We start from the raw sequence: 27,222 nt of genomic DNA on the forward strand, positions 1-27,222 counted from the left end.
ACATTAAACGCACCAACATTCGAATTATAGGGTTTCCAGAAGAAGAAGAGAAAAAGAAAGGGACTGAGAAAATATTTGAAGAGATTATAGTTGAAAACTTCCCTAATATGGGAAAGGAAATAGTTAATCAAGTCCAGGAAGCACAGAGAGTCCCATACAGGATAAATCCAAGGAGAAATACGCCAAGACACATATTAATCAAACTGTCAAAAATTAAATACAAACAAAACGTATTAAAAGCAGCAAGGGAAAAACAACAAATAACACACAAGGGAATCCCCATAAGGTTAACAGCTGATCTTTCAGCAGAAACTCTGCAAGCCAGAAGGGAGTGGCAGGACATATTGAAAGTGTTGAAGGAGAAAAACCTGCAACCAAGATTACTCTACCCAGCAAGGATCTCATTCAGATTTGATGGAGAAATTAAAACCTTCACAGACAAGCAAAAGCTGAGAGAGTTCAGCACCACCAAACCAGCTCTACAACAACTGCTAAAGGAACTTCTCTAGGCAAGAAACACAAAAGAAGGAAAGGACCTACAATAACGAACCCAAAACAATGAAGAAAATGGGAATAGGAACACACATATCGATAATTACCTTAAATGTAAATGGACTAAATGCTCCCACCAAAAGACACAGATTGGCTGAATGGATACAAAAACAAGACCCATATATTTGCTGTCTACAAGAGACCCACTTCAGACCTAGAGACACATACAGACTGAAAGTAAGGGGATGGAAAAAGGTATTTCATGCAAATGGAAACCAAAAGAAAGCTGGAGTAGCAATTCTCATATCAGACAAAATAGACTTTAAAACAAAGACTATTAGAAGAGACAAAGAAGGACACTACATAATGATCAAGGGATCGATCCAAGAGGAAGATATAACAATTGTAAATATTTATGCACCCAACATAGGTGCACCTCAATACATAAGGCAAATACTGACAACCATAAAAGGGGAAATCGACAGTAACACATTCATAGTAGGGGACTTTAACACCCCACTTTCACCAATGGACAGATCATCCAAAATGAAAATAAATAAGGAAACACAAGCTTTAAATGATACATTAAACGAGATGGAGTTAATTGATATTTATAGGACATTCCATCCAAAAACAACAGAATACACATTTTTCTCAAGTGCTCATGGAACATTCTCCAGGATAGATCATATCTTGGGTCACAAATCAAGCCTTGGTAAATTTAAGAAAATTGAAATTGTATCAAGTATCTTTTCTGACCACAACGCCATGAGACTAGATATCAATTACAGGAAAAGATCTGTAAAAAATACAAACACATGGAGGCTAAACAATACACTACTTAATAATGAAGTGATCACTGAAGAAATCAAAGAGGAAATCAAAAAATACCTAGAAACAAATGACAATGGAGACACAACGACCCAATACCTGTGGGATGCAGCAAAAGCAGTTCTAAGGGGGAAGTTTATAGCAATACAAGCCCACCTTAAGAAGCAGGAAACATCTCGAATAAACAACCTAACCTTGCACCTCAAGCAATTAGAGAAAGAAGAACAAAAAAACCCCAAAGCTAGCAGAAGGAAAGAAATCATAAAAATCAGATCAGAAATAAATGAAAAAGAAATGAAGGAAACAATAGCAAAGATCAATAAAACTAAAAGCTGGTTCTTTGAGAAGATAAACAAAATAGATAAACCACTAGCCAGACTCATCAAGAAAAAAAGGGAGAAGACTCAAATCAATAGAATTAGAAATGAAAAAGGAGAGGTAACAACTGACACTGCAGAAATAAAAGAGATCATGAGAGATTACTACAAGCAACTCTATGCCAATAAAATGGACAATCTGGAAGAAATGGACAAATTCTTAGAAATGCACAACCTGCCAAGACTGAATCAGGAAGAAATAGAAAATATGAACAGACCAATCACAAGCACTGAAATTGAAACTGTGATTAAAAATCTTCCAACAAAGAAAAGCCCAGGACCAGATGGCTTCACAGGCGAATTCTATCAAACATTTAGAGAAGAGCTAACACCTATCCTTCTCAAACTCTTCCAAAATATAGCAGAGGGAGGAACACTCCCAAACTCCTTCTACGAGGCCACCATCACCTTGATACCAAAACCAGACAAGGATGTCACAAAGAAAGAAAACTACAGGCCAATATCACTGATGAACATAGATGCAAAAATCCTCAACAAAATACTAGCAAACAGAATCCAACAGCACATTAAAAGGATCATACACCATGATCAAGTGGGGTTTATTCCAGGAATGCAAGGATTCTTCAATATACGCAAATCTATCAATGTGATAAACCATATTAACAAACTGAAGGAGAAAAACCATATGATCATCTCAATAGATGCAGAGAAAGCTTTTGACAAAATTCAACACCCATTTATGATAAAAACCCTGCAGAAAGTAGGCATAGAGGGAACTTTCCTCAACATAATAAAGGCCATATATGACAAGCCCACAGCAAACATCATCCTCAATGGTGAAAAACTGAAAGCATTTCCACTAAGATCAGGAAAAAGACAAGGTTGCCCACTCTCACCACTCTTATTCAACATAGTTTTGGAAGTTTTAGCCACAGCAATCAGAGAAGAAAAGGAAATAAAAGGAATCCAAATCGGAAAAGAAGAAGTAAAGCTGTCACTGTTTGCAGATGACATGATCCTATACATAGAGAACCCTAAAGATGCTACCAGAAAACTACTAGAGCTAATCAATGAATTTGGTAAAGTGGCAGGATACAAAATTAATGCACAGAAATCTCTGGCATTCCTATATACTAATGATGAAAAATCTGAAAGTGAAATCAAGAAAACACTCCCATTTACCATTGCAACAAAAAGAATAAAATATCTAGGAATAAACCTACCTAAGGAGACAAAAGATCTGTATGCAGAAAATTATAAGACACTGATGAAAGAAATTAAAGATGATACAAATAGATGGAGAGATATACCATGTTCTTGGATTGGAAGAATCAACATTGTGAAAATGACTCTACTACCCAAAGCAATCTATAGATTCAATGCAATCCCTATCAAACTACCACTGGCATTTTTCACAGAACTAGAACAAAAAATTTTGCAATTTGTATGGAAACACAAAAGACCCCGAATAGCCAAAGCAATCTTGAGAACGAAAGAAGGAACTGGAGGAATCAGGCTCCCAGACTTCAGACTATACTACAAAGCTACAGTTATCAAGACGGTATGGTACTGGCACAAAAACAGAAAGATAGATCAATGGAACAGGATAGAAAGCCCAGAGATAAAGCCACGCACATATGGTCACCTTATCTTTGACAAAGGAGGCAGAAATGTACAGTGGAGAAAGGACAGCCTCTTCAATAAGTGGTGCTGGGAAAACTGGACAGCTACATGTAAAAGTATGAAATTAGATCACTCCCTAACACCATACACAAAAAGAAGCTCAAAATGGATTAAAGACCTAAATGTAAGGCCAGAAACTATCAAACTCTTAGAGGAAAACATAGGTAGAACACTCTATGACATAAATCACAGCAAGGTCCTTTTTGACCCACCTCCTAGAGAAATGGAAATAAAAGCAAGAGTAAACAAATGGGACCTAATGAAGCTTAAAAGCTTTTGCGCAGCAAAGGAAACCATAAAGAAGACCAAAAGACAACCCTCAGAATGGGAGAAAATATTTGCAAATGAAGCAACTGACAAAGGATTGATCTCCAAAATTTATAAGCAGCTCATGCAGCTTAATAACAAAAAAACAAACAACCCAATCCAAAAATGGGCAGAAGACCTAAATAGACATTTCTCCAAAGAAGATATACAGAGTGCCAACAAACACATGAAAGAATGCTCAACATCACTAATCATGAGAGAAATGCAAATCAAAACTACAATGAGATATCATCTCACACCAGTCAGAATGGCCATCATCAAAAAATCTAGAAACAATAAATGCTGGAGAGGGTGTGGAGAAAAGGGAACCCTCTTACACTGTTGGTGGGAATGTAAATTGATACAGCCACTGTGGAGAACAGTATGGAGGTTCCTTAAAAAGCTACAAATAGAACTACCATATGACCCAGCAATCCCACTACTGGGCATATACCCTGAGAAAACCATAATTCAAAAAGAGTCATGTACCAAAATGTTCATTGCAGCTCTATTTACAATAGCCCAGAGATGGAAACAACCTAAGTGTCCATCATCGGATGAATGGATAAAGAAGATGTGGCACATATATACAATGGAATATTACTCAGCCATAAAAAGAGACGAAATTGAGCTATTTGTAATGAGGTGGATAGACCTAGAGTCTGTCATACAGGGTGAAGTAAGTCAGAAAGAGAGAGACAAATACCGTATGCTAACACATATATATGGAATTTAAAAAAAAAATGTCATGAAAAACCTAGGGGTGAAACAGGAATAAAGGCACAGACTTACTAGAGAATGGACTTGAGGCTATGGGGAGGGGGAAGGGTAAACGGTGACAAAGCGATAAAGAGGCATGGACATATATACACTACCAAATGTAAGGTAGATAACTAGTGGGAAGCAGCCGCATAGCACAGGGAGATCAGCTCGGTGCTTTGTGACCGCCTGGAGTGGTGGGATAGGGAGGGTGGGAGGGAGGGAGACGCAAGCGGGAAGAGATATGGGAATATATGTATATATATAACTGATTCATTTTGTTGTGAAGCTGAAACTAACATACCATTGTAAAGCAATTATACTCCAATAAAGATGTTAAAAAAAAAAAAAGACACTTGTGAAAATTAAAAGAAATCATGTAATTTAAAAAAAAAAATTGCCAAAGTAGATATCTAGGCAGAAAAAAAAATCTTTATTTAATTCCTTTGAAGCCTTTGGTGAACAAAGGAAAAATTTTCAGTAGTGTAGATAGATGGACTAATGTTCCTAACTGACAAATAAGTAAGTTACATGTGCTATAACCATCCTGTTTCTTATCAAGAGCACAAGCATTTTCAGAAATAACCGTATTTTAAAATAGCATCAAAATTGACTTTTCCTTTGCTTAATGCTATATTTTTTCCAAATATTTGGTGGAAAGAGAGAGATTGAGAGCACAGGAGCAAGCAGGTATAAATGGTAATACTTTTCTCTGTAGCCCTGTTACCATCACTAAGTGTAATTGAATGTATGAGGAGGTCTCTGTTGGGATGTGATATGCTAACACACTCTAATTTTCATTAGTTTCTCTAAACTGTCATGTGAGGAATTTAAAATATGTTCATGAGAGAAATTAATAATGGCTGTTACTGAACAAAAGTATTAAGCTTGTTGAAGTGGAAAAAAAAAAAAAGGCAGACTTTGCCCATGAAAAAGAAGCCGTGTAAATCATACACAGGAAAGTGCTTTGATGACAGTCCCCCATTCATTTTCCTGAAACAGCTGCTGTGCCAAAGAGTAAGAATGAACCCATTAGTCCTCATGTCCCCATCATGGTGAACAGCCTTTGGTCGCACAGGGGGGTATTTAGAAAAGCTAAAATTTTTGATGAGACAGTTTCTTTTTCTTTTTTCAAAATGAAAAGGCATACAAGCGTCAGCTAAGCCTTGCCGGCTAAACTGCATGTTTTCTTTAAGAGAAGACTGTCGATTAAAAAAAAAAAAAAAAAAAAAAAAAAAAAAAGCTTTGCTGAGATGTTCATACCTGGGCATCTTTGGGAAGTACCAAGATGGCAACAGCTTTCTAGTCCTTCATCCCTTACATCCAACAGGGACATGAGGGTTTGTCCATTTATATGCAATATTTCATTCCAGCCATGAAACAACCCCAAGGGCAACAGGTAGGTATTATCCTCTCTGCTCTACAGAGAGGAAAAGCTGTGGTTCAGAGACATAAAGCCATACTTGCTCATGATGAGGCAAGTTCACCAGGGATCTGGAGCTAAAACGAGTTTATTCCTTCAATGTTAAGTTTGATGGAGAACCTTAGGCGCTGAGCTGAATATGGGGGGCACTCTTCACCAAACCTGGACTCCCCCTGTTGTGGAGGGATCTTCTCTCTGCTTAACAGGATGGGGGCTTGGCAGATGGAGCCGCGCTGCCTCGAGTGTCTCGGCTGGTCCCAGAGAACGGTGGCTGGCCGGCGTTTGGGCAGCTCTGTGCCAGGTGAGCAGTCCTCCGTGGGTTTTCCAGCACCCAGATCTCAGCCTGCTGCCGGATGCTGTCACTTCTCTCGCCTTGCTGTCCTCACATGGCTGGAGTATTACTTTCTGTGATGAGTGATTCTAACACACATTCCTCTATTCACCCAACACGATGTCTTTTTAAAAAAAATTTCTCTAAATCCTTCTTTCATCTAAATTAAAGGTATACTTAAAATTTGTCTGTTGAGCATTAGGTAGCAGCAGGGGACCCCTGTGTCTCAGGAGCCGTTCATCAAGGGTTTGGATCATACTGTGAATAATAGTAGTTAACATTTGGTAATGGTCTGCCACATGACTGACGCTTTATAAAGGTTACTTGGTGTAGAGCGGCTGGATCTTCACCCAGGTCTATCTGACCCCAGAGCCTAAATGCATAACCACTAGGCAGCAACATGCCAGGCAATGGCCACAGAAAAAATAAAAAATTGGTGAGAAGTGACAAATATAGGAATCCAATGACAGGTGTCTTATTTTTTATGATCCAGGCCAGGTGACATAAAAAGAACGAAATGAGGGGATTTTGTATTTCATTTCTACAGTTTCATGCAAGTATCTTGATCACGTGCTCATACAAATGAATTCTTGGGAGATATTCTACTTTTTCAATTTTTGATGATCGACATCTAATTTCTCAATTTTTGATGAGGGTGTTATCTCTGTTTGCTAGAAACATGATTACCAACCTCATGAAAATGTACATTTCTTGGTGTTCGGCAGAGTTTAATCCTATTACTTGTTACATATATTACCTTGCATTCTCATAGTCCCTTAGCCTTTCTGGATACATCCAACCATTCATAATATCCTCTTCTTGGAACTCGCAGAGCATAGATTTAGCCACCTGCTAGGGCACTAACCAGCTTTTATACTGTCTTCTAATAATGTATGAACACATCATCTTTCCTGACTAAATAAACACCAAATGCAAGACAATAAAAACTTTACTGGGGCTTCCCTGGTGGCGCAGTGGTTGAGAGTCCGCCTGCCGATGCAAGGGACGCGGGTTCGTGCCCCGGTCCGGGAGGATCCCACATGCCGCGGAGCGGCTAGGCCCGTGAGCCATGGCCGCTGAGCCTGCGCGTCCGGAGCCTGTGCTCCGCAACGGGAGAGGCCACAGCAGCTAGAGGCCCGCGTACAGCAAAAAAAAAAAAAAAAAAAACTTTACTGGATGCATCTTTATAAGCCCAACACCTGCTACAGTGACTGACACATGGTAGACAATCAAATCAGCCCTGGTGAAATTAATTACTAAATAAATGAAAGAACAAATAGATACTACTATAATAGTCAAAACTGCTGCAGTAGGTCAGTGTAACCTTCCACGCGACCCGGTTGCTTGCAGTGTCAAGCATTCAGTCTCATGCTCTTAGATTTGTGTAGTTAAGCTGATCCGAGTGGGTTTCAGGTTAAGGGTCAGCTGGGCTTGGTGCCAGGCAGCTTGGCTCAGGTCTGCTCCACACATATTCATTTTCGGCCCTAGACTGAAGGGGCAGTGGCTATTCGGGCATCCTCTTTCTGTGATGGATCAATAGAGCATGAAAAGCCAGCCAAAGAGTGCAAGCACATTTAAGGCCTCTGCTTATATCATGTCCCTTAATGTTCCAGTGGTGAAAGCCAGTCACAGAAGCCCAGATTAGTTGGGTGGGAAGCACGTGCCATCCACAGGGAGAACAGGAGGGGTGTGAATATTTACTAACAGTCATCCAAACCACCATAACTATGAAATCATCACCAAGTCAAAAGGGACTGAAGCAGAAATTGGATTAAAAGTTTAGGAGCTACGGGGCTTCCCTGGTGGCGCAGCGGTTGAGAAACTGCCTGCCAACGCAGGGGACACGGGTTCGAGCCCTGATCCTGGAAGATCTCACATGCCGCGGAGGAACTAAGCCCATGCGTCACAAGTACTGAGCCTGCACTCTAGAGCCCGCAAGCAACAACTACTGAGCCCATATGCCACAACTACTGAAGCCCGCGTGCCTAGAGACCGTGCTCTGCGACAAGAGAAGCCACCGCACCGCAACAAAGAGTAGCCCCCGCTCGCCGGAACTAGAGAAAGCTCACGTGCAGCAACGAAGACCCAATGCAGCCAAAAATAAAATTAATTAATTAAAAAAAAAAGACTTAAAAAAAAAGTTTAGGAGTTGCAACTACAAATTACTTTAGAAAAATGTATGTATGGCTATCAGAGTCAGTAGTCAAATCTAATTCAAATTCCTACCTCACTTTTCTCATATGTAAAACTGGGGATATTAATAGGTCCTGCCTCATAGAATTGTTAGGAAGACTAACAAAATAACACATGTAAAATGTTTTAGGCTAGAGTCCTGAACACCAAGAAACGGCCATTTTCAAAACATTTCAACATGCAGTCAATAAACGTTCACGATGCTTCTGCCGATGGTGGTGTGACAATAGCAGTGACATGATGGTGATGGCGATGATGAAGACGGTGACAAGCCACAAAAATGTCAATTATTCATGAATGAACTAGTTTCCCATTCTAATTTCAACAACTGCATGATATCTATAAAACTAAACAAACAAAACAGAGCAAAATTTTGGCAGTTGTCTCTGCCAAAATTTTCAACATAATCTGTGATAAATACTCTAAAATTTTGGCTCTTAACTCAAACTGCTTCTGTGTGTCTATGTGTGTCTCTGATTGGCTATTCCTGCTCTCTGAACCTTCTTTCCAAGGTCCTCTGTGTCCCACTAAGGTGCTTTGCCCCTCTTCTTTATTTTACTCCTTTTCAAATTTCATACTCATTCAATCTATTATGTCAAATCATTTCTCTCACTGTCCCTTTCATATCTTTCCTTCAGAACCTTCACTCTGCCAAAGCTAAGAGAACAAACTCATTTTTTCCACATATACTTCTATAACATCAATTCAACACTATTGAATTTGCACTATATTGCAGGTGTTGTATTATATGTTGCAGAAAACAAGCCTTGTAGGGGAAAAAAAATCCCTGCCCTTAAAATACTTATAATCCAGTAGATGAGCTAAAAACTTTGAGGCCTCAAGAAGAGAGAATGGAAATACGGTATATCTATACAATGGAATATTATTCACCCATAAAAAAGAATGAAATACTGATTCACGCTTCAGTGTGGACGGACCTTGAAAACATTATGCTAAATAAAAGAAGCCCATCATAAAAGACCATATATTAGACCATCTAAAAGACCAGACATATGATTCCATTTATATTAAATTTCTAGAATAGGCAAATCTATAGAGACAGACAGCAGATTAGCAGCTGCTGAGGGCTGGCATTGGGTAGGAGTTGGGGATAAGTGGGGAGTGACTGCCAACACATACAGGGCTTATTTTTTGAGGTAATAAAAGTGTCCTAAAATTGACTGTGGTGCTGGTTACACAACTCTGTGAATATACTAAAAATCACTGAACTGTATACTTTAAATGGGCGAATTGTATGGTATGCAGATGATATCTCAATAACACTCTTTTTAAATAAAGGGGAAAACAGAGTTTGCACCAAAACTTTTTAAATTCTCAAAAGGAAGGAAAGGAAAAGGAAAGGGAAAAGAGGAGGAATAAGAAAAAGCAGCAGTAGCATAACTTTCTGGAATGCTGTAAAAAAATGAACTGGAATGTTAAAATTATATACAAATTACCAGATCAAGTTAAATGCTTTGCCCAGAAGCTGTTGTGCATCGGCCTCCAGAGAAAATTATTTCCATACCAATATCAGTACTTTACTTGGAAAAATAGCAGTTGTCGGCTCATGTGGGTATAAGCTTCCTCCTACAGCTATCTCCACAAAATGCTAGACTGCGCTAGTGTGAGCAGATGTCCCCAGTCACTCCCGATCCACTCAGCAACCAGCAAAGCGAACGCTGTCATTGGCCATTCCCCCCCCCCCCCCCCCACCGGGTGACAGAGGGAATGAGAAACTGCAGCCTGAAGGCCAGGAAACCTTACAAAGAGAAGTGAGAGCAAGAGGGGCCAGCTGGAATTTTTTATCTTCTCAAAGCAAGTAGAGTATAACCCCTGGCGAGAGTTTATCTGCAATAATTACTACAGTTTTAAAATAAAGAACTAGGTACTTGGCCTCAAAAATGCTCTATTTGGTGCATTTTGGAAGAAACTGCATTGAGCCTTAGGCATTGAGTAAGATGGTCTCTTTTAAGAGAGTAACCAAAAACTAAAACTGCCCGTGTATCTGTCATTGCATTCAACTTACTTCTTAGTCCAAGGGTTACACCTGAACACTGACTAACCGACCTCACTTTATTCGTTTTGCTCTCCAGGACCTGTGGCATAGAAAATGCTTAATGTGTTGAAGGAACAAAGGAGAAAAGAGGTTAAGACAGTGAGAAGGGAAAAATGTGAAAAAAGAGAGAGGGAGAATTTATACTAATTATAAGATTTTAATTATAATTAAATGGCCTGTTAAAATTTGTTATGAGGCACAAATAGTGGAACTGATCTAATGTTCTCCACAGCATGAGTTTGGAAAGAATATTATTCTTAAGGCTTATTGTTATTTTTTAAAGAGCATTAGCCATTTACACACACTTTCAAATTTCATGACTCAGGACTAGATTAGAAGTGAACAGTCAAAATCAGTCTGTTGTCACAGGACACATATCAAGTCTATGGCCTGAAAGAGCCCTGATTCTTTGATTCATCTTTGTAAAGAATGAATGAAAAACTAGGTCAGTTTTGTCTTAAGAAAATCCAAGGATCATGACTCATTAAAAACTCTTCAATGGATGGGAGTCGGACTTGGATCTTTCAGAGCAATCGCTGCCGGTGGCTAGAATGGCAGTCAGGATGCCGCCTCCGTTGCCTCTGGGCTGTGAGGAGAGGTGGCACAGAGAGGAGTTTCTTGATGAACCCCCTCCACCCACCCACACACACACGAAGAAGCTATATGGTCAGGAATCTGGGGATCACAGTTCATGTAAAGGAAAAGTAAGTCTGACACAGAGCAAGTACTCAACGATCATTATTACGATACCGAACCCCACAGTTCAGATTGGTTCTGACAGTCAGTGAATGTGAGATCCTGTGTTGCCCTGGCCCAGATATTAACTTTTTACTACTTTTGACTACCAATTATTTTAAAATTAACTGAAACCCCCAAACCTTTCTCATACTTGCTGCTAAATTATATCCTCTGCCTTGTATGCATATGACTGGTTTTAATAACCTAAATGCAGAGCTTTTCATCTATGCCATTGCATTTCATCCTATTGGATTTCCTATCACTCTACCCCTTGAGAGCTTTTTAGAGTCTGATTTTGCCGTCCAATATGTTAATATTTCCTCTAGCTTCATATTCAGGAATTTGATCATCACCAATGTCTTGATCTACCCAAGAAATTTAGAAAATGGGAAGCATGAGAAATAGAGGATGAATGAATCTCTGTGACATTCCATTGCAGGAGTATTGCAGAATGTCATCAAGTTAATAATGAGTACTATTTGGGTATGGTCCTTCAACCAATTACGAAACCAACCAAAGATGTTATTCTATACGCCAGTGGCTTCCCATCTGTTCTCCATAGAGTATTATGAGGTCCAGGGGCTGCAGGAAATAAAGGAGCAAAGGGTGGGTACTCTCTCCTCTCCCTAAGCCGACTCTTTCTTTTCTTTTTTCTTTCCTTTTTATTTTTTTGCATACCATATCTCCTCATGATCTTTTGTTTGAAAAAAAAAAATCCTTTGTGTTCAAACAAATCTTTGAAAACCATTGATTTAGACCAAATTTCTCTATTTTCTATGAGTACATCAGGAGATCCTTTGACAGATGTCTTTTGAAATTCAGATAGACTGTCCTGACCTCTCCTCACTAGCACTCCCGCAATCCTACCATCAGAGCAAATCATCTTAGCAAATCCACATTGGGTCCTGGTGATCCACTCTTTTTTTTTTTTAATTCTCAAAATATGTTTGCTTAAGAAAGCCTCTTATACTAGACTGCAATGGGCATTAAGGCCATACTTGCCAAACCATAGAATTTCAGAAATTATCGTTTATCCCACGAAGCCTTCAAAATGATTAGTAATGGTTTATAAATACAATTTTCAAGTTATTTCAGTATGTTAGATTGTAAATCATTCATAGCAAGAGGTTATAAAGTCATTTAAAGGAGCCAGAAGCTTTCTTATAATCTCCTTGTATTTGGGGCCTTATTTCCCCTACAAAAAGCTTGTAATGAGATTAAAGAAACTTCACCAACATTAGGGGAATCAAACAACAAGCACATCTATCAGCAATATCTATTGGTCCACAATAATAATTTCATTCACGAGGAACTATACCTTTTCACAGACTGAAAATACTTACTAGGCTTTCCTTCAATAGTCAGGAACTATTCCGAACAAATCCTAGGCACTGAGCTATGGAGGCCGATATTATTAACCTTTCTGCACATATCAAAGGCATAGAACAGGGCTTCCCTGGTGGTGCAGTGGCTGAGAGTCCGCCTGCCGATGCAGGGGACACGGGTTCGTGCCCCGGTACGGGAGGATCCCGCGTGCCGCGGAGCGGCTGGGCCCGTGAGCCATGGCCGCTGAGCCTGCGCGTCCGGAGCCTGTGCTCCGCAACGGGAGAGGCCACAACAGGGAGGCGCCAGCGTACCGTAAAAAAAAAAAAAAAAAAAAAAAAAAAAAAGGTGTAGAACAATAATCTAGTGGCAGGGAATAGCTGTACAAAAAAGAAAGAAAACATCAGTGGAATGTGAATAGTGTCTTTAAAACTCTGGTAAAATTTCGTTTTTGCCAGTAGCTTGGTTCCTTTTGAGCCAAATTTCATGGAGGTATAAGGCTGGCAATACTTTAGGCTATCATCCAAATACAAAGAAATTTTCACGGCAGATTTACTAGAGACAGCACAGCAAAATCTAGACGGGGCCTCGTGAAGAACACAGGAAAAGGGAAGCATAATTATGTAAAGCCAACATGTGACTGCATTGTGTGTGGCTGGCAGACTTCTCCTGACTCACATTAATATTCACATCGGGCACTGTTTAATGATGCCATTCAGAATGGGGATTTGGAGCAGGAAGAGGTATATAGAGGCAAATCAAAAAATAATTTATTGCAATAGAAATATTCCTCCTTTTGAAGCATCACTTTAAAAAGAGGCACATTTTTTCCCCTGTTCCTAATTTTACTAAATAGATTCTCTTCCCTGTCAAAACCCCAAGGGTACTTTATGAGAAATATAAATTGGTATGATAAAAAAATCCTACACAAAATGTATATCACTCAGGTGACACACCACTTGGATCCTTTAAAAATCAAACTGTGCTAAACATAAGCAGAGGCCTTCAGCTGGTAATAAGGTGCTTTTGTAAATATCATTTTCCAGTTTACCCAGGTAACATTTGAAACCTGAAAGAAAAAGAAATGCTTCCTCTGCTGTCTTTGTACTCCAAATCTGTCCAATATCAAAAATTCAAATTAAGGGCTTCCCTGGTGGCGCAGTGGTTGAGAGTCCGCCTGCTGATGCAGGGGACGCAGGTTCGTGCCCCGGTCCGGGAGGATCCCACATGCCGCGGAGTGGCTGGGCCCGTAAGCTATGGCCGCTGAGCCTGCACGTCCAGAGCCTGTGCTCCGCAATGGGAGAGGCCACAACAGTGAGAGGCCCTCATACCGCAAAAAAAAAAAAAAAATTAAAATTCAATGAGAAACCATCAGGCTATTTCCAACCCTGAATTTAAAAGTTTAAGTTTCTCCTCCTTCGGTTAAGTATTTCCTGAGTAGTTCTAAGGCCATTGCCTTTGTACTATTAGTAAAGGGGTGCAAGTCCATATATAACTTAAAATGTTTATCCTTTTAAGTTTAAGACCCAGAGAAAGAAAGAGGAGGAGGAAAAGGAACAGGGGAATCAACAATAAAACAACAGCAGCAACAATACACATTTTTGAGCCGTAATCATGTGCCAGACACTATGCTAAATGCTTTACATGCATTAATTTTTAAGCCCCCAAAGGACCTAATGATGTTAGGTACTATTATTATTCCCATTTTAGAAATCTGGAAACTGAAAGGGTAAGTAATTTTCCAAGGTTACAGAGTTTATTTAAAATGCATAAATTAACACAAACTACAAAGGCTAAATCTATATCAGGGTAAGTACTAAGGAGGTGGGGCAATTATGGATAAAAATAAAGAACAAAAGAAGTCCAGTAACTCTTGACTGACCAGAAACTATTTGCTAGGAAAACAAAACAAAATAAAACGGGAAACAATTGGAATTTTTGGAGTGGATCATGCCCCTATCAGTAGGAAGATATTTCACAGCGAGTAAGAGACAAAACCATTGCAGTGGCTTACGTAAACATGGATTTAATTTTCTTACACACATCTTGAGATAAGTGTTTGCTGCTCTTGGTTTAATAATGTAAAGGCCAACGACCCTGCAGTCTTCTTGGCCATTTCCTCATGGTAACACCAGCCATCATATCACATTCAAAGAAGTAAAAGGGGCTGTCAAATCAGAAAAGCAAAAGCTTTCCCCAAACCACTCCCAGTCCCCCAGTCAAAAGATTTCCACTTAGGTCTCACTAGTCAGAACTAAGTTACATGGCTACTTTTAACAACAAAACAGGCTGAGAAATATGAAGAGAATCATCATGACTGGTTGGATCATTTGTGCCCCACTATCTGGAGCTAAGCACCCTGCTGCCTGGGATTGAAGTGGGGTTCTGTTAGCAAGGCTGGGACTGGATTTGGAGTTACCATGGTCGGATATGGGCCTTAGGGAGTCTGAAAATTATTCCTGTAAAGAAGCTGAGAGTAAACATTTTAGACTTTGAGGGCCACATAGGATCTTTGCCATATATTCCTGTTTGTTTTTGTTTTAACAACCCTGAAAAAATCCTAAGCTACCTAAAAATCGACTGTGAGTGGGTTGTAGTTTGCCTGAGGTTTGGGACAAGGCTCCAGGTATGAAATGTAGCACTGAAGAAATTCAAATCAGTTAAGACTGGTTACAAGCCTTAACATATCCCTATATCTAAACTTTCATTTTCTCAAAAGAAATAAGACTGGAAGTTAGGAAAACCAAATTCCTACCCTAATAAATTAACTAATAAATAACTGAGTGATTTAATAACGGAATTATTTCAGTAACTCACCTAATAATTTTAGCTCTTGCAGCCAGACCACATTCTGTAGAGTGAGAGTTAGACCAGACAAGCCACAAGTCCCTTCTAGCCCCAATACTGAGAGATTCTAACCTTAGGAAAGCATAAAAGATGAAAGCAGCAGCATCTATCATGATGACTAAAAACCCAAACAGTGGGAACATCCATCCACATTAACCAGAAAATATTATCGGATTGATTCCATAACCCCCTGGGAGACCCTGAGCCCTTCCCAGACATGGGATATTCACATGAATATATGCTGATACTCACATGGACTCTCCATGTGCACCCCGCACCCCAGTAAAACCCACCCCGATGGAATACCTGGTCTGAAATAAAAGAACTATTTCTCTCCGTATCCCTATTTGAGTTTCACTCCAACTCCCCCCTCCCCTACAACTCCCGGCCTAAATGCCAAGCTGAAGGAGGACTACGCTAAACAGGCAGTTTTTAATTTTTTAAAAGTTTAATTAAAAAAAAAAATCAAGCTCTTTGTGCAGTCTCTCTATAATCTACCTCTGTTTGCTTTAACATAAAAATAATGTTTTTCTTTACTTCACCTTAAGTAAAACCAGTGCCCCAGGCAGATGAGCCATGGTTCCCAAGGCCCTAGTTACTGGAGGACCTCCACATTCCTGGGGAAGGGGAGAGGATATGCACGCCCCAGCCAGGACCCACTTTCAGGTTCCTTGTTAGCCTAACTAGGGGGTTTTAGATTCTTTTCTCTCCTTTGATTTCAGAATTACAAAAATTTGCAAAGTAAAAGAAATTTACCCAGGAAATAAACACAATAAAAAAACAAATGTATATGCCCTCTGTTAAATTTCAGTCTCATTGAAATTGGCACCTACCATTTACCCATTCTTCCTTTCTCTAATGTGTGCAATCTTACTTAAACTCAATGGCCCTTTGAGGTCACAGGTTTTCAGATACACTAGGCAAAATGAGGTCAGAGATATGATGAGCAAATGCTTATTTTTCCACAATATACACTGTTTTTAGGAAGAACTGTTACAAGGATCTGCTGAGTTATATTGTCTTCTTCAATGAAAATGTTCTAACAGGAAAATAAATCATGGAAATAGCAAAGATAATATCAGATTACACCATCTACCCTATTCCTTCCTGTATACGTTTCAGTGCGGGAGGAGGCCAAACACCTCTTACAATGCTAGTGTAGTGTTTGCTCAATGCAAGCTCAAAAGCATAGCATACGACCTAAAATATAGACATATGATTTTTGTGTCAAAGTCCTTTGGTATTAGAAGAATGATTTTGACATTAAAATAGTTTGCCATAGGTGGCTAATTCTCCATTAAGAATCCTATTGTGGGAATTCCCTGGTGGTCCAGTGGTTAAGACTCCATGCTTGCACTGCCGAGGGTCCGGGTTCGATCCCTGGTCAGGGAACTAAGATCCCACAAGCCTCCCGGAATGGCCAAAAATAACCACAGAATCCTATTTGTGCGTGAGGGGTTATTGGAAGATAGTAGCCAAGTAAGCAATAAGAATATAAGAACAGTAGACATGTTTTGGGGAGCCTGGGCAGCTCACAGGAAACCCCCTGGCTTGCCCCCTGCCCTTCACACCCACACACACAGCTACCCTGCTTGTGCACTGTAATCTCACCGTCCCGAGCAGCTAATCACACCAGGCCAGACTGTCTGCCCAAGAATGTGAGATTGGGGCCAAGTAACTATATTCCTTTGGGGATGGTCTCCGGAGAAGAGAGACAGGAAAAAGTTCCTGGTGCCTTTGACAATGAAGGATTCCATCCCTCCCTTATTTCTTACAGATGAAACTTCAAAAACTCCCCCTAGGACTTCTCCAGCCTCTCTCCCCTTTCTAGCCCAAGAAGTATATAAGTACCAAAGAAGCTTCGCTCCAATTATAACCCTCCACTAGGCATAAACCTCACCGACAACCCAAACTTCAAAGTAAAACGCCAGCTCAGAAGCCAGGCGTGGAAGAAGGCCCTGTGTGATGACGGCGCTGATCCATCTTTTCAGCCTTATCGGCTATTGCTACGCACGCAAGAACCCAGTCACACGCACAAACAGAAAAACACAGAACTATTTCTACTTCCTCCGTCTAACATTGTCTCCCTTGCAACTGCCCCTCATACCAACAATCCCGACGTCCAAATCTAGCCGCTCTGTAAGAAAGTGTTCTTACCGTCTTTACATCAGGATACACACGGGAAATGACCACTTCTGTACAGTCCACCGAGGTAAACTGATCTGGCTGGTAACCTCCAAGCCGGCCAAGCCTTCCATGGCTGTTGGGCTCACCTGTATCCTATTCTCAGCACCCGAGGGAAGAAGCGCTCGCTGCTTTAGGGAACACAGCCTCCTTCAGGAAGCCTCTCCGGTCCTTCCGGAAGTGTTTTCTCCCCCGGTAATTTACACGCTCCTGCAGCATGTGATTTACGTGCTCTTGTGGCCTTGAGGCAGAATTAGTTATGCCTGTGTCTTACCTCCCCCCGCCCCGCCCCCCCATGCCCCCACCGTGAACTCCTACCCAGGCTTTGTCCCTGATTCGTATTCAGGTTACAGGAATGAAAGCGCACGTCAAATACTGTGCACTGTGGCCTTGGTTCTGAGAGCAGAGCTGTGTAGGAAGTGGGCGAAGTCGGTGGCCAAGGAGTCCTACAGCAGTAAGGCTGAGGCTAGAACCTGTGAGGAAGAGAGTCGTAAGGAGCACTGAGAAAGAAAAGGGGCAGGCTAGCCATGCGGGTTGCGCTCCGAGTTTGCTGAAGTGGAGCCGACAGCAGGTAGGACGGACGCAGGACAGCTAGTGAAAAGGGATGAGACCCACAGGGTGGCCCGGGACCGAGGAAGAGCACAGTGCCCTGGCTCTTTCCAGTAAGGGTAACACGTGGTTCCAAGGAGGAAGCATCAACAGTCAATCGGTTTTGATGAAATACATTGTACTTCATACAGAATCCAAAACAGCTGAAAGGGTAATCATGTAGCCCGAGGCCACTGACCAGAAAAGATCGGCAGCAGAAGCTTCCGCAGTCTACTAGAACCCCACCAGACCTTCCCTAGGGAATCTACCAGGCACTAGCCTGCAGGGGCTCCTGGTACCCTAATGCCTGGGTGTCAGTCTTTGGGGTAATCACCACGAGAGGGCGCCCTCCCTTGCTAGGCTGCCTAGCTGAGATGCGAATGGCCTCTCTAGATATAGCACAACAATGACTATGGTCCAAACACTCCTGCAACCAGGAGTGAAAAGGGATGAGAATCTGTGAGGAAGAGAACAGTGTGGGCCACTGAGAAGAGAAAGGGCAGGCTTACTTAGATAAAGTAAATAGTTATCTCTGGCCCCTGATACCGAGAACAGTTTTCTCCTTTCTGCTCTGTTCTTCAAAAATTTCTGAAGGGGGCAATTCTCCCTCACTCTTAGAAATCACACTGAAGCAGAAACGGTACAATTTCCTCTCCGATTCACTTATTTAGAGACAAAAAAACAAGCATCCCTTCTTGTATTGGGTAGGCCAAAAATTCCCTCTATGGAAAACTCCGAGTGAACTTTTCAGCCGACTGCAATATAATTTGTGACTTTAGAAGTCTCAAGGAGCATCTTTACTTAAAAATCTCCTTAGGAAGAGCCTATCTGCCACACTTATCGAGAAATGCTTATCTAGAACTCAGGAAAGTTTCTCTCCAGATCAAGGCATTGTGCTCCTTTTCTGTCAGGTTATAGGAACTAGATAATCCAGTGCATTTCCCTTTTTACCTTGGCTACTAGGAAGTTCAGATATAAAGGCAATGTTCACTTACGTATGTAATTCATTTCAAGTACACAGTGACTTTCTATTATTTGTTTATTTTTATTTTCCAATTTCATGTATTTCTTTCTTTTTTTTTTTTTTGCGGTACGCGGGCCTCTCACTGTTGTGGCCTCTCCCATTGCAGAGCACAGGCTCCGGATGCGCAGGCTCAGCGGCCACGGCTCACGGGCGCAGCCGCTCCGTGTCATGTGGGATCCTCCCGGACCGGGGCACGAACCCGTGTCCCCTGTATCGGCAGGCGGACTCTCAACCACTGCGCCACCAGGGAAGCCCTCATATATTACTTTTAAATAAGAATGGGGAAGATGTTATTTTTGAACAGTGTGAAAGCATAGCTCCCATTTTACTATGTTCTTGCAAAGAGTTCTAACTTCCTAGTTAGAGACACATTCTCCTTTTTAAAGAGAAAGTAGCTTAGAAAGCATTGATGTGCCGTGGGAACGCACCACATGAATACCATCCTTGCAAGAGACAGACGCATGTCGCTCAAATGACTTACTAAGAAATGGGATGCTCAGGAGAACAAGCTTGGATGGTTTCTTGAAATGTCTTTTCTGCACTCATGAAGTGGCCAGGTACCCCGAGGGATGCATCCCACATTGGCCAAAAGCTTCAGCAGAAACAAAGCTCTCCAGGCTCGCTAGATAATGGGTTACCCACTGAAGTCTGCGTATTAGAGGTGCTCTCTGTCTCCTCACATATGGCTTCAGGGGCGGACAGTCTCCCTGAGTTTCTGGCCTCACCTTGCTCTGTCTGTTCAGTTCCTGATAGCTCACTTTACTTTGACCTCTGATATTTTAACCACTGGCTTCAAAGTCCAGCTGCTCAGTGTGTGCTCCAGGCTCCCTTTAGACCCACCTTTCTCTTAGAACCATACCCACCTTCCCCATCATTTGGTCTAAAGTGCTTCCAGGTGTCCCTCCACGGGGCTGCATCTTTAGCCGGTCCTCCATCTTCAGGCTGGTCAGTTTTTCTATTCTTGTTCTCCCTCCAACTAGGCTTTAATGTCCTTGTGCTTCAGGCTGTATCTGATTGATCTGTGTGTTCCTAACACCCAGCACAGTGCAAGCACATTTAAGGCACTCAGCAAATGGTGATCAAATATTTAACCTCTTTGCCTCAGTTGTATCACAGCTTCCTCACTCATAAAACAGAGATTATAGGGCTATTGTGAGGATTAAGCGAGCTAAAACGTAAAAAGTAGAGTGTTCTGGCATATTCTAAGCATTCAGTAAAATTTAACCATTATTATTAAGTACTCAATAAATAACCAAATTACTTGGCATTCGATAAATGTGAATAAAAGACTAAATATGGATATAATGACAAAATCAGTATTAAAAATTAAATGACTCACTTGCCCAGTAAATTTTGCCTTTTAAACAATCTATGTCAGCAAACCTGTGCGGTAGTCATGGGATGTAGATATTATTATTGTACAAGGCACGTGCCTGTCACAGACAGGGCTGGAATGCCACCAGAAGTATATACTGTATGGGAGACAGTGGCCAACGTCCCTTTCTCCTAGGTCTGTGCACTTTCCTAGAATCCAGGCCAGTATGACAAGTTTTACATGTGCCGCTGGAGAAAGTGACCCCCATCAGCTAATGTAACCCAGCATTTGTTTCCAGCGTCTGCCAGAGTAATTTCAATTAGCTTCCAGAATAGACACTACTGTGCAGCTGATGCAGCAATTTCCATTGAAAGCACTATGAAGCAATTTCATTTCATAAAGCAACCCCTGCAGCTTAGATTGGAGAGTATGTCGCATTTGCAAAGATGGAAATGACATAATTATGTTCTAAGTCGAGTTTATAAGTCACAAACCAATTCCAGAGGACAATGAATCTGAAAAGTTGCTTTTCCCAGGTATCTTTTTGAGTCTTTTGGGGCCCAGTGGCATGGCGGCCAGAGCTGAGCACACAGCCCACACAAGAGATCTTGCTTTTACTGGGCTTCCTGCATGATTCTCCCTTGCTTTTCAAGAAATACTATTAATTTTTCTTAATATCTTTTTGGGTTACCATAGCCCTATGCAAATCTCCCATTCAGAGAACAGCATCTTCTCACACACCAGGTAAGAGTCACCCAGAAAAAGACTGTTCACAATATCCCTCCTATGATGAAGAGAGAGAGCGATCCACGTGATCCCAATTATTGGAATTCACAGATGAGAAACGTTTATCCCATAACTTCAACCTGCTGTGTCCAACATGAATGTATTTATTAACACTGAAAACAAGGAAGAAAATCTATCTGAACCAAATATCATTCACTCTCTTCTTAACTAATTTATCTTCTGAAATTACCACACGGTAAGTGAACAGAACTATTAAAGCTGAACGCTACTGTATGAGTAGCTAATAGAGGGATGGCAGTGGCCACGGTATCCCCAGGAAAGGAGGAAGAGAGGGTTGGAGGGAAGAATTTATCGAGCATCTATTATATGCCAGACGCTGTGCTTTCATGCATTCACTTTTCACGAGGCTACACGTGGCGGCAGGTATTAGTAGCTGGGATTCCATTTCTCAGCAAGTCATTTAAGCAACACGCGTCTACCAATAGGATTCATCTCTTCCAAGCATGAATGCTTGTGTTTCTTTGGTACACCCCCAGGGCTCACCAATGTTTTTTAAGTTACTTCATCCTTAAGGAGAATGAATGTCTCTAACTAGGAAATTGGAACTCTTTGCAAAAACATAGTAAAATGGGAGATATGCTTTCAAACTATTCAAAAATAACATCTTCCCCATTCTCATTTAAAAGAAGTATATAAAATTGGAAATCTAAAGTGAAAAAAAAAATTAAAAGTCACCATGTACTTGAAAGGACGTAAGCACTTAAGTGAACACTGCATTTATAACTGAACTTCCTAATAGCCAAGGTAAAAGGGGAAATGCTTTGGGTTATTTAGTCTCCTGGGTCTTCTGCAGCATTTTCTCTTACCAACATAAAAGCCAAGATTAAAGTCATGACCTCTGGTCCAGAGTAGCAGAGTTACAGTGAAGAACCTGTTTATGTCTTTGGTATATTTCAAACTGTGCCTAATATAATTTATTTATTAAAAAAATACTCATGCATACACTTTTAGTTCACAAAAAATATGAATCTTTGCAGCCAATATTTTCATATCACTCTGTTAAGGGAAGTATGTTTATACTGACACACACCCCAGGCACATTTCAAAGAACTAAACATTTATTAATATTTGAATTTCACTAGTATAGTAGGCACGGGAAATTCCTCAGCTTTTCTGGAGGGCTTTTATAAACAAGTTCACAGTCATGAATGAAATAATGGAGACTTTGCATCTCAAATAAATAAAAATCTCAACTTTCTTCAATTCTATTAATTGTTGATATAAATAAAAATGAGTACTTTTCCCGAAGTCATAGAAAATAGGTGCCCCAAAGGCATGAGACAAACATTATCAGTGATCTATTTTTAAGTTGATAAATATTTAAAGGTACCCATTTATTAAATCTAATCTTCAGATCAGAACTATGATGTATTTGCACGGTGTTAATGCAGCCTAATTTTAAATTTCAACAAGCTTGTAAAAATTGGAAATATAAATTGTAAAATCCGGGCTAGTTGTTTAACAGACTTTCTTTGTATTGATATTTTAAATGTACTATTCTACCTGTAAACTTTCTTCTACTTAGCCTTTTTTTTTAATTGCAGTATATTTCATGTATAGGGAAATGCAAAAACCTTATGTGCACCTTGATGAATTTTTACATACGTATGCTCCCGTTTCCGCTACCTAAATCAACACATAGCAACTTTACAACATCACAGAAAGTTCTTTTGTACCCCTTTTCCCAGGTATTACCCTCCAATTCCAGGTAATTACTTTACAGCTTCTAAAATCATAGATTAGTTTTGCGTGTTCTTCATCTTTGTAGAATGGGGTCATAAGAATGTCTCTTTGTGTCTGGCTTCTTTGACTCAACATAGTGTTTCTGAGATTCTGAGACCGTGGTATTGTCTGTGTCAGCCCTTGTTTTTATCAGCTCATCTTTTTGCAGGCTGGTCTCCCAACCTCAGATGCCACCTTCTTTGCCTAACAAATTCTGCTGATCTTGCTGGGCTCACCCAACGCCATCTCCTCCATCAAGCACTTCTCGATCTCCCCAAGACAACATTAGCAGCTCCTTTTCTGATCATGTCTTTTTTAAAAAACATATTTCAATCTGCTTCCTGGGGTGTGACTCCCCCATTCTGCAGAGCAATCGCCAAGAGAAGATAGGAAGGGAAGCCAAACGAATAGTCACTTAGTGGATGAATGTGAACGGGAGGTGCAGCTGTGGAGCACTGGTTGAGAAAAATGTACAATTTAGACAAAGACCAGTTCTCGCAATTTTCCCTCTCTCCTTCCTCTTGTACCACCTTCTGTGCCTCTGCTCTCTCCATCTCTCCCCCTTCTTTACTTCTCTCCCTCCTCGTCTTCCTTATCCCTTCCATCTCCCCCTCTTTCACTTAATCTAATTTTCTTTGCATTCATTTTTTTCTTCTCTTGTGTTAGTTGATTCATTTGAAAAACATTTAATGAAATATCAGGCTACTGAGTTCCCAGAAGTTTCATTAACCCTGAGCCCAGGCATCACGTGATGTGCCTGGTGGTCACTGCACTGTGTCTGGTGATATCAGGGTATCAGGAGGAGAAGATGAATGACTCAGGTGTGCCAGTGCAAGAGAAGAGCTGTTAGGTGTACAGAATAATCCCTGTATGAGTGAACAGGTAAGTGCCCAAATGTCTAACTGGCCAGAAAGGTATTAGACTGTGACCGTGGGTTCGACTGGTCTCTTAGCACATGGGGCTCTAAGAAGGCATTTAAGAGGCTCCGGGTGCTCAACAGGGAAGCAAAGCCACAGATTCACAGGGCAGAGACCCACTGTCTGTTCACTCTCCCTCTGCACTGCACAGTCACTCTAGGGGGTGCAGGAAGAGGGGGCGCAGACTACAGAACAAGTGACTCTGTAAAATATAATCATAATCAACTTTCAAACAAAACCTGAGACTTTAAATGCAATGATTTTAGAAAAGAGAAAGAGAGAGAAGACTGAGTCCACTCACTGGCTCAGCCCTCCAGGGGGTATAAGAGGAAGAAAGGAACTTACCTAACATGAGGTACCTTAGTATATTCTGTAACTGGCACAACGGCCCAGAGAGGACAGTAACCCATCCAATATCACACAGCAGTTTCCTCTGTTCTCTAGCAGTTTTTTGAGTCCAAGTCTAGCATTGTGCCTGTCACATTTCTCAAAAAAAGAGGTTCAGGAGCAAAACTTGATAGGAAAAGAAATTCAGAGAGCAATTCAAGATCGTGGGGAAGGTTAGAACAGAATACTGTTGGAAAAGGAAGTTAGGAAGGCAGTTTAAGTTCAAATTACTAAGGATTTGCATGCCAAGTAAGAAAGCGTAAATTTGTAATGAAATTAAGGACTTTTTCTTTTTTTTGCGGTACGTGGGCCTCTCACTGCTGTGGCCTCTCCCGCTGCGGAGCACAGGCTCCGGATGCACAGGCTCAGCGGCCACGGCTCACGGGCCCAGCCGCTCCGCGGCATGTGGGATCTTCCCGGACCGGGGCACGAACCCGTGTCCCCTGCATCGGCAGGCGGACTCTCAACCACTGCGCCACCAGGGAAGCCCCTGTAATGAAATTAAGGACTTTTTAATCAGAGGATATGGAAGTAAAATCAATGTTTACAGGCACTGAATTAGTCTAGCAATGATGCACACTGCGGCTTACTGGGCCGCTTGTGTTTGGGTGGCCAGGCTGCAGGGTGGTACAAACCCACAGCCTCTGCCACAAGTCACCACGCTTATGCCATGTGACGGCCAGAGGTGGGCCCTTGACCCAAGATCAGTCCCCCTGCCTGCTGGAAAGCAACTAGGCCATAGTCCAGCCAACTAAACCAACAGCACCCTTGCTTTGTGCAAGCGTGAACTTGAGACTGAATAGATCAGCAATGGGTGGTGGCGGTAGAAGCTGAGGCAGATAAAGGAAAACAGAATCAGAGAGAGAAGCGAACTACGTCAATGGCCCCCGCAATTTATTTTTAATTTTAGAATTTATTAAGTAAGGAAGCTTATTTGTTAAATAAGAATTTGAACAAGACGGGGAATGGACGTTTATTGAAAGCCTGGTGTTCTGGGGCGGCTGGAAGATAATCATAGGTCCCAGCTGTCTTAGAGCCCTGATGATAACTATCCTTTTCCCAAATGACATGTGTACGACTGTTCCCAGGGGTCTAGGCGACCTGAGTGAGATTCCTGCCATAGATCCGTATAGCCAGACTACATCGCTCCAGGTGACTTCAGGGAGTCTCTCTTCCTCCTAAATAAAGAATTTAGGCGGCAGAAAAGTTGAGGACTGTCTGACTCCATTCCAGTCTTCAGAGGAGCCCAACGCACCCTTCCCTCTCCCATCGTGGAAAACCCCACTGAGGGCAGGGCAGTTGCCCCTCACTCTCTCTGGGTACCTTGCAGCAGCTTCCACTTTAATCAATTCTCAGTCTCTTCTCTCAGCTTCCTCTCTTGCACTTTCCATCTGAGAGTGTGCATCTGGTCGCTCCAGGGCCAGGTTTAACTTCCTACAAAGACCTCTGGCTTTTATGGACCCCACTGGTTCTTTCTGCCGCTGTCTCTCCCCCGTAGAACACCCATCCCAGACCATCCCTCTGGGCCCAATCCCAAATCCTGATCAAACCTGTTGCAACAATGAGGGAAATGGAGGCCAGACCCTCCCGAGAAAAACTGGCTCGGGGACTTCGGTCCATCTCATAAGACTGCGGTTCCAGGACAGTGTGTGAAGGTCAGATTTAAAGGAATAATAGGTGATCTGAATTTCAAAGATATTCTGCTGTTACTTTGACATGTCCAGCAAGTGTCTCACTCATAGGAAACTACTAGTAATAAGACAAATTTCAATTCCATGCTTGAATACGTTTTTTTTTATTATGGGGGGGGGGCTTTGGTTTTGTTTTTTAATAAATATATTTATTTATTTTATTTTTGGCTGTATTGGGTGTTTGTTGCCACGCGCTGGTTTTTTCTAGTTGCAGCGAGCAGGGGCTACTCTTTGTTGCCCTGCGCGGGCTTCTCATTGAGGTGGCTTCTCTTGCTGCGGAGCATGGGCTCTAGACGGGCAAGCTTCAGTAGCTGTGGCACGCGGACTCAGTAGTTGTGGCTTGCAGGCTCTAGAGCGCAGGCTCAGTAGTTGTGGCACACGGGCTCAGTAGTTGTGGCTCACGGGCTCTAGAGCGCAGGCTCAGTAGTTGTGGCGTACGGGCTTAGTTGCTCCACGGCATGTGGGATCTTCCCAGACCAGGGATGAAACCTGTGTCCCCTGCATTGGCAGGTGGATTCTTAACCACTGTGCTACCAGGGAAGCCCTGAATATGATTTTATAGGAGATATATTGCACAACAGATGGTGGTGGGGAGAGACTGAGGGAGAATCATGTCCCCGGGGCTCTGCTTACACGCAACATTGCCTGGCTTCACAACTGCTCCCAGGAGCGTAGTCACTGCACCAGACTCAGTCATATCTTGAATAAAGTCTCTGTTGAAACGGGACTTTTTTCTCCTATTTTTTACTCCAGTGGGGTGGATCAGCTAGGAATAATAAAAGGTGCAATGGACTAAATGCTTCAGGTAAATTACTTCCTTCCCTCCATTGTGTGTTTATCAGCCAGCCCAAATATGTTTCACATATAAATGTAAATGGAAAACTGAACACGTATAATGTAAGATGTGTAGCAAGACATGTGTGCCCAGCATGGAAAGTACCTCATAAGTGAGAAAATTATGTGCTTCGTCTACAGAGCACAGCATCGAGTATAATGTGGGATCTTCACGCTTTGTTGGTGGCTATTTTCCCGACTGTTTAATGAAAGCAACAGAAGTCACAACGAGTTGCGTTAACGTAAACTGGGCTGTTAGAAAAATTAAATCCAGGCGTATTTGAGGAAAATAAATATTTTATATGAGGCAACTGTTTTCTCTGATCTACCAAATATATTCTCCTGTTGGCAATCCAGTAGAGTTGTGAAATAATGTCTTTAAGGGAGTGCATTAGTTTTGCCGGGGCTGCCATAACAAAGTAGCACAAACTGA

The sequence above is a fragment of the Leucopleurus acutus genome (genome assembly GCF_964270905.1).
Source record: "Leucopleurus acutus genome assembly, chromosome: 15".
NCBI lineage: Eukaryota > Metazoa > Chordata > Mammalia > Artiodactyla > Delphinidae > Leucopleurus > Leucopleurus acutus.